Source organism: Typopeltis vanoorti, chromosome 2 (genome assembly GCF_054136105.1).
Source record: "Typopeltis vanoorti isolate ZY-2024b chromosome 2, IOZ_Tvanoo_1.0, whole genome shotgun sequence".
Lineage (NCBI taxonomy): Eukaryota > Metazoa > Arthropoda > Arachnida > Uropygi > Thelyphonidae > Typopeltis > Typopeltis vanoorti.
In genome coordinates this window covers 44017350-44025668 of record NC_143550.1, presented here as the reverse complement: position 1 = coordinate 44025668, position 8319 = coordinate 44017350, and positions in this window count along the sequence as shown.

Below are 8319 nucleotides of genomic sequence, written 5' to 3'. Positions count from 1 at the left end.
TTTGTAGATCTTAAAAAGCACATGACAAGGTGACAAAAAGCTGTTCAAAACACTACAGTTATATGGTATAAATAGGATATTATATCAAAAAGTACATAGCCTTTATTTGAGTTGTAAGTGAACAGTTAGAATCGAACTAAGATGATGGTTGATGTAAAATCAGATGTGAGACAAAAGGTAGCTTCACTGTTATTCATCGTCTATATAAATCAAATTATGAAGCAAAGTGGTATTAAACCTCATATCAAAATTGGAGATGATAATCTCAGCTCTTTATGTAGATGAGGTTACATTCTTTAATATAGCACAAGCCTGCAGGATTCCTGAACTAAACTGAATAACTGTTGTTTCCTACTAAATACATTTAGTAGGAAAATCAGCAATAAATACAGACTATGAAAATAGTCAGAATCAGTTGCATCCTGAACGCAAATTATTATTATCGAAACAAATAAACTATTTCGGTTATTTATACACAATTTTAGTGAGGATAGCAAAATAAATATGGAAACAGATTGTAGAATAAGCAAAGCGGGTGAAGCAGGAAATTAAGTGATTGCATTTTTATGGAATAAGAAAGAAATTAATCAAAATATCAAAGTAACATTATACAAGACTTAACGTTTAGATTTGAGAGTTGAGGTAGTGTAGTTTATCAAGGACTGGAGACTAAAGGTATGAAATGTCTGAGAAAAATGAGGGGAATGAAGAGATAGCTACAATGGTAGCATCACAAAAATGAGGATATCTGGCAGGAACCTGACACTGTTAGTATTGACTAATGTGTGTGTGAGCAGAGTAAATCTCAAATATTATGGTCATTTAAGCGGAATGAGAGGGAAAAAATGAGCAAATTAGTTGTTTTATGCCAAGATCTAGGTGAACAGATGCAGTTAGCTCCTTAGAAGATCTAATAATATTGTAATCCTAACAGGTATTAGGCTAATTTGGAGAAAAACTGTCGATAGGAACTTAGAAATAATGCAAATTTTTTATGTTGTGCTATCACAACATCCTGTTCAGCCCTTGAAGATACATAACAGAAATCTGACGGGGATTTCTATCCGATATCGTGCCATCCTGTCGTATATTTCATTTAGTGTGGAGTAGACGGCGAAATTAATAATGAAATTTATTTGATGAGAAAGAATGTAGGTAAGAATTCAGCCCAAAATACGAAAATTCACTTATTTTGGGGAGAAAAAAATTAACGTTTTTCGATGTAATTGAAGGAATTGAAAATTAAGTTTAATGCATCACTGAATATTTGGAGATATTCTTGAATATCTCCATTGCCTATCTGATTATTGTTCGAGGCTTATCAGTCCAGTTTCAATTTTCTGACTTCTCACTACATCCGTGTTGATCTATAGTTCTAATAAAACAATGCCCACAGCAGTGATTTTATCAAAATTAGATCAATTTCTTCTTATCCAAACTAAGGAAAAAGATCTACGAGAAACACCCCTCGAGATAGGCACTATCAGCACACATTATAAATCATCTTATATTTCTATTTCCTTTAACTTCTTTTCCCCGTGTACTTTTTTCCATAAAATTCTGATAATTTACTAACAAAGAGCTGATTTCTATGACTGATTATTTGTCTTAATCTCAATCCTACAATGATTCATGAAACTAATCTCTGTCACAATAGCTATCAAATGAAATTGGCAAAATTATATCTAAATGAACAAAATAGCCAGTTCCGTATGTTTACCAGTAGAACAACTATGTTGCACTCATCAGATGGCCCATTTACTTTCTTTTTCCCTTTTTTCCCATTTCTAATTGGAAATAGAATAAATAAATTGAAAAACATTTCGATGTTACATCCTGCCTAAAACGAGATTATACCAGACAGGCAAGTATAATGAAAAAGCATTTATTTTAACGCATGTTTTTCATTGAATGAATATTTAGAAAACATAAATAAGATTTTAGAACTACAAGAATTGACAAGAATTATATACCTGGTTTATAAAAGACGTTGAATTTCAAAACAAAATGCACAGCAAATAGCAATTTAAAACTGGAATTGTAATTGAAGAAATACTATACGACAGTAATTCATAATGAATTATGAATAACAATATACAGTAATAAAATATAAACCTTATCGTCTTTGATAATATCTTTGACACTGTATGGAACTTGTGCCAATTCTTTAATTCGTCATCCTACCAGATCATATGACGAACCTCTAAAAAAACATCCGCGGTATTAATTCATACTTCAATTCCTAGATGGCAGCACAAGACAGGATAAATTTTGAGAATATTTCCAACCCTGTTCTTGTTTTAGAACCACACTAATTTATTAAAAGTGAATAAAATAGTGTTTCATGTTAGATTTTATTGATATTGAGCAATCATTAACAATGCAAAGCATTTACTGACTTAAGGAATTCGTTTAAGAAGAAGAAATCTTAAGAAAATAAAATGCGATATATTTAATGTGGACTTCTATTTCGATCTCATTAACTGAAGCACCGCTAGATTCCATTCATTTTCTATAATAGATTCATTTAAATAATTCAGTTTTATGCTAGAAAATGAAATCCTATTGAAATCACGCAGTTCACTTCTGTAAGTATTAACTTTGATGAAAATCTGAAACTCATCTGAAAGTGTTTTTTTTTAATTTATTTACGAGAATCAGAAAACTTCTGAATAAAGAAATAAAGAAATCAATATTTCTTTATTTTACAGAAAGTGTTATAGCATTTCCGAACTAACGAATCCTTAAAATAGTTTTATACTTTTCATCAGGTGGCGACACTGCACTGGCTGTTACGATACATGAATATATGACTTTTCATAGTTAACTCTTATGATATTCTGGATGAGGAACCATCTGTTATACAAGACGAGAAAAATGGGGTCAATAGGTCAAATGTCGATGAGAACGATTCGTGAAGTCTAATAGGACGAAAATTTCGACGATTTCTGATAAGAATTTCGGCGATGTATGCTATCATTCAGAGTAACAGATGTGTGTGAAAAATGATGGTCTACATACGAGTATTTCGCATGAAACTTTGCACTCCCGTCAGCAGCGGGGAGATCCCTGAAAAACATCACTGAATATCAAATGATTTTGCGAGTTGCTTTTCTGTGTCATCCTCAGCACTGTCAGCGATATGGATTTCTGGAGTGTCGTCACATCAGATAAATTCTAGGTCCAACATTACATCCAAGAGAAGATGCAAATTACATGTAGAAATATCCTTCTCTGCTTTGCCCAAATTTCTTGAAGATTCTATTTGCAAGGTTGCATGCTTTTCGGAGAGCAAGGAATTGTGTTAGTTAATTTCTATCCAATATCGTGCTATCCTTAAAAAATGGTTGTGTGATAAAGTCTGACAACTTTTGCTTTGTGGCAACGGGGGTCACATACTTAGATAGTGTGCTTCAAAAACAACTATCACTAGAGAGCGAGCTTTCTCACTCCCCTTATAGTACCGCCCTACCCTCAGAAACTACCATTTGCTTACCCGTTTGAAGAAAGACCATGCTGGCTAACATTTCACAATTGGTGATGCTAAAGCAGCCTCCACTACTACCTGATGGCTTCATGGATAGCTGCCAGTCTATGAAGTGGACATAAAAAGATGGATACATCTTCATTTTCCATAATACTTCAGTATGTTTAATAAAAAAAAGTTGGAAAAGATATTTCTTCTCATATTTGTAGTTTTATTTCATGAACGGTTTTTATCAGTATCACCAATCCCGAAATTAATTTCACTATCTAAGTGAGTTAATAAGATTAAATGTATCTGCATGGAGAACTAATGTTTCTGTATTAGTGATCGAGTTCTTAACAAGATAGTGTTTCGGACATTCACCTAAAATACCACTTTATCTTGTACTAATTGTCAGAAACGATTAGCTGCATTCCCACCTAATCTATGGAGACATCGAGAGTGGTTGCGTGTTTGTATGGGTCTGATAAGCCAATCTATCGACATTGCTTCCTTCTAAACGCATTGAAGTTTTTATATATCGAGGAAGAAAGTCTTTGTTAATATCCTGGGACAAAGAGATGCAATACTATTTGTGCAAACACACTGATAACAATATATCTAAAGGTTAAAGGTGATTGCGGACTTTCTGACTGGAAATAACACGTCGATATTATTGAGAAAATATTTCTATACGAAGTATTTCTAAAGCATGAAGCTAGTGAAGTTAAAGAAACGTTTTCTTAAACTTATTTATTAAATAAGTTTAAGAAAACGTTCATAAACTTATTTAATAAAATCCTGCTGCATACATCGTATTTGAATAAATCCTTCAATACAAGTTTCTTTGAAATGGAGACATGTTTATCACATCATATACCGTTTATTTGGTGGACAACACTTCGAACAACTGATATTACAATCAGCAGACGCTTAAAATAAGTAAATATGTCCTTAACAGTATGTCCTTAAAAGATAAAGAAAGTTTCGCTTCCATGATACTAGGAGTTCTCACTCGATAAACAAGCTTAGATTTTAAATCGAGTTGATTATTGTTGACTACCATTTCGGTGATTTTACTCTTTCACACACTACTGGTTGATCACCTAATTCCTATCAAACTTGTTTGGTCCCTAGACACTTAGTGTAAGCACAAAACATTTTAAAATAAGCAATGTTTGTCTGTTTAAATGTCATGTTTTGAAAAGTAAGTTACAGTTTACGAGAATGCAAACTTCGGTATGAATGGTCTTGATAATGTACTACTTAAAAGACGCGAACTCCGCCCAATAGTACATATATTCGTTTATTATTACTCTGAGAAGTATGATACAGGAAAACTCCTTTATCATATTTCTGTGAAAATACTTCAGTTATTCAGATAAGAATAAAAGAGAAGCATTCAAAATTATTACTAAACACTTTAATCAAAATTAAACTAATTTGCATGGAACTTTGCTATAATTGCCATAATCATAGCTATTATTTGTAGTGCAACATTCATCATAGTCAGGTTCTCCCGAGAGAAAAAGATGTGCATTAGTTGGTACTAAAACAAACCATCCTTCCCTTTTACGCCTTCAACAGCTTTCCATTACAATAATTAAACAAAACATAATGATTCAACATACTTCAAATTTGCTGTGAATTACGTTTATGTATGCATAAGAGGAAAGTCCATATACGGTCTATAAATTTCTGTACTTTGTAAAAATATATTCATGATTCAAAAATTTAAATAGTTTGTTTTTATCACAGTGATAAGTTTAATAATACGATGTCAGTTTATTTCCTTTGTTAAATTAATAAACACGTTCCCATATTATAATATGTTTTCTCTATTCAATACATAGGTTAATGACGTGCCACAGCATGAATCAGTGAACACTATCATTTTCAACAATAGCCTTAATGCTATTGGAACAATGGAAATTCGATTCTATAATCATATCTAGACTCGTGCAGCACTAGACTCGTGTTGCACAATCAAATGAAATAAACTGCTAAAGATGAATTAGAGAATATAAATTATCCAAAAGATATAAAAAACAAAGATATAAAAATAAATAATAACTCATTAGTCTTTAACTTTAATTTAAAAAAAAAATAGTCTTCGAGGTTTCTTTTAATATTCTTAGACCTTAAACGACTTCTTTTGACAACAGGCTGTTTCTCTTCCGCGTTAATTTTCCCGTGATCCGAATGCCGATATCAAGTTTATTTACTTAAGAGGCCTTCAAAAAGGTATAAATGACTTCTTAAAACCGCTCATTTATTTAACTCCACAAGCAACCGTCTCAAATCACAGTATTTTATAGCAGTTTCTTAATGTTTTTTCTTAGAAGTAAAGAGGAGAAACTTTCTATCCTCGCAGAAATAATAAATAAACAACTTCTAGCTTTTTAATGCAAAATGGAGTAGTTGCAGCTCCGTGGTGCTCGAGTTTCGTTGAGTTCCGTCATCATCATCAGGGTAGCTGCATGCATCATAAGTAAGAACTTCGCGTGAGGTATCTTATTCAAAGTTTCGCTGAAAATCCTCGCAATGAGCCATGCGGGCGACCACATAAAAAGGCTCAGCCGTGCTTGCAGCCGCAGCGGTAGAAGCCCTAACATGTAGATGTGAATTTTTGAACAGCAGCTCATTACAAACCGGGCACGCAAAGTTTTCATGTCCTGGGAAGCTTTATGCAGAGTATGTTAGGGAGGTGAAGAAGGGGATAATAACGTAAGAGGGCTAGAGACCTTTTGCTTTAATCAAAAGTTACTGATTACAATCAATTCTTTAAGAAGGGACTTGATTCCATCGAGAAACAAAAGAGCAGGTTTTCGGGATTGTAAACATAAATAATAAAAAATACAATATGCGTGTGTAAATTTATAAAAATGGAAAATATTTAACCCACTTAATTCCACTCCTGGTGAGTGGAAGTCACAAAAACCATCCAAAATACAGATCAACGGGCATAAATATTTGCTATTAAAAAGCAGCTGTGGGTCCTTGAAACCTAATCGTACAACAGTCCTTATGGATGCATTGATTAACGACGAACAATGTTATATACTACCTTAAAAGCAACCATTGTTTTAGTACAAAGAAATCTTCGCTTCTCCTAGAAAAGTTCATGCAAATCAACTAAAGAACTACATTGATTCCATAAGCTTAATTGCAATATTCACAGGATTTCATAATTAAGTTTAGGAGAGAGTACACTGTGAAGCAGTGTCCTGACGAGCAGCATGTACACTACAATGAATAGCTTGAGTTTCTATCAACTAAAATCCAATCCGTATGATATCAGGTTTAACTGAAAATCCAATTAAATGCTCCACTCCTAATATTACTACAGACATAATACACTGATCTCATATATTTAGTCGATTTGGCCTTATTTAAAACAACCCAAGTTAGGCATCCTTACTACCAAACTGTGTTAGACATTGTTCTTCACTACTATTTCAACTTTCTCAAAAAAAAAAAATTAGCAGTGTATTATCTTTCACATAAATTACATACGCGTACTGTAAAATTCAGGCAACACTATTACATTTTCTTTCAAGTAGTTCAGCACAGATTATAATTAAAAATATGTGCATAATTAATGCAATTGTTATAAACGTAAACTTAATGAATTAATAAAATAATAAAAGTAACAAAATGAAGAGCGAGAAGGTGAAGATTGAATTCCATTCGTAGCCAATGAGTTTATACATAGAACGTGCAAAATGAAACGATGTAGAATTTGTGGATCTGTGGCCTCTGCCGGAAAGAAGGATTTGAACAATGCGGATGGATTGCATCTAAATGGTTTTGATGCAATCCATCAATCAATCCATCTTAGGAGTCTGGAGAGAGCTTTGTTCACCGAGAATGCTGAAGTACAAATTCAGGGAAACTTACACAATAAGGTGGAAGCAAGTGAGTTTTTGTGAAGGCACCCATGCAACGAGTGAGTGTGAGAAGGACCAAATGAGGACAAGCAAAAATATTGACTAGGGGAGTCAATTCAGAAAGTAAAGGTGGGTGGGAGACTAAAGGGATGCTGAGTTTCTATATACTAATTTCAGGAATGTCAGAAACAAGGGGGGGGGGAGTTTTTGTTGGCATCGGCTAGTGCAACCTCGCTAAACGTTATAGGCATTAGTGAGTCTTGGCTAACAGCAAATGATGTAGTTGCAGGGATTGAATGTGAAAGGTTTAATATGTTGAAGGAAGATAGGATGGGTGGAGGAGTGTTGCTGATGATAGCAGATGAATTGCAACCAAAAAGAATAGGAGGGAGGATGGTTGTTCATTTGAAGCAATTTGGTGTGAGATTAAGACCAGTAAGATAAAATATGCAGTTGGTTGTTGGTATACAGACCAGGGAGTTCCACAGATGATCTGGAAGACATGCATCGCCAAATTAGTACACGAGTATAGGTCGAGTGATTATTATTATGGACGACTTCAAGTATGGAGGTACAGACTGGAAAGAAGAAGGATCAATGGCAGAAAGGAAATAGAATTTATGCACCTGCTGAGAGATAATTACTGACGGCAGCATGTGATGGAGGGGACTAGTGTTGGGAGGGAGAGTATTGGACCTGGTCATAGGTTCAGAAGAGCTATCCATAACGAAGGTGACAACATTGCCTCCAATTGGTGAACGTGACCTTGGAAATTGTGAAACATGAGGAATATTCTATCAAGAAGGAGTATTGTGGAACTACAAGGCATGTGTTTACGACATGCTTAGGAAGAAGCTTAAATCTATACAGCGGCATAAAACACTGCAGGGTAAGGATGTTAGTAGTGCATGGGATATAGTTAAGGGTCATCCAGAGGAAGCAGTATTAAATTGTTTACTTAAG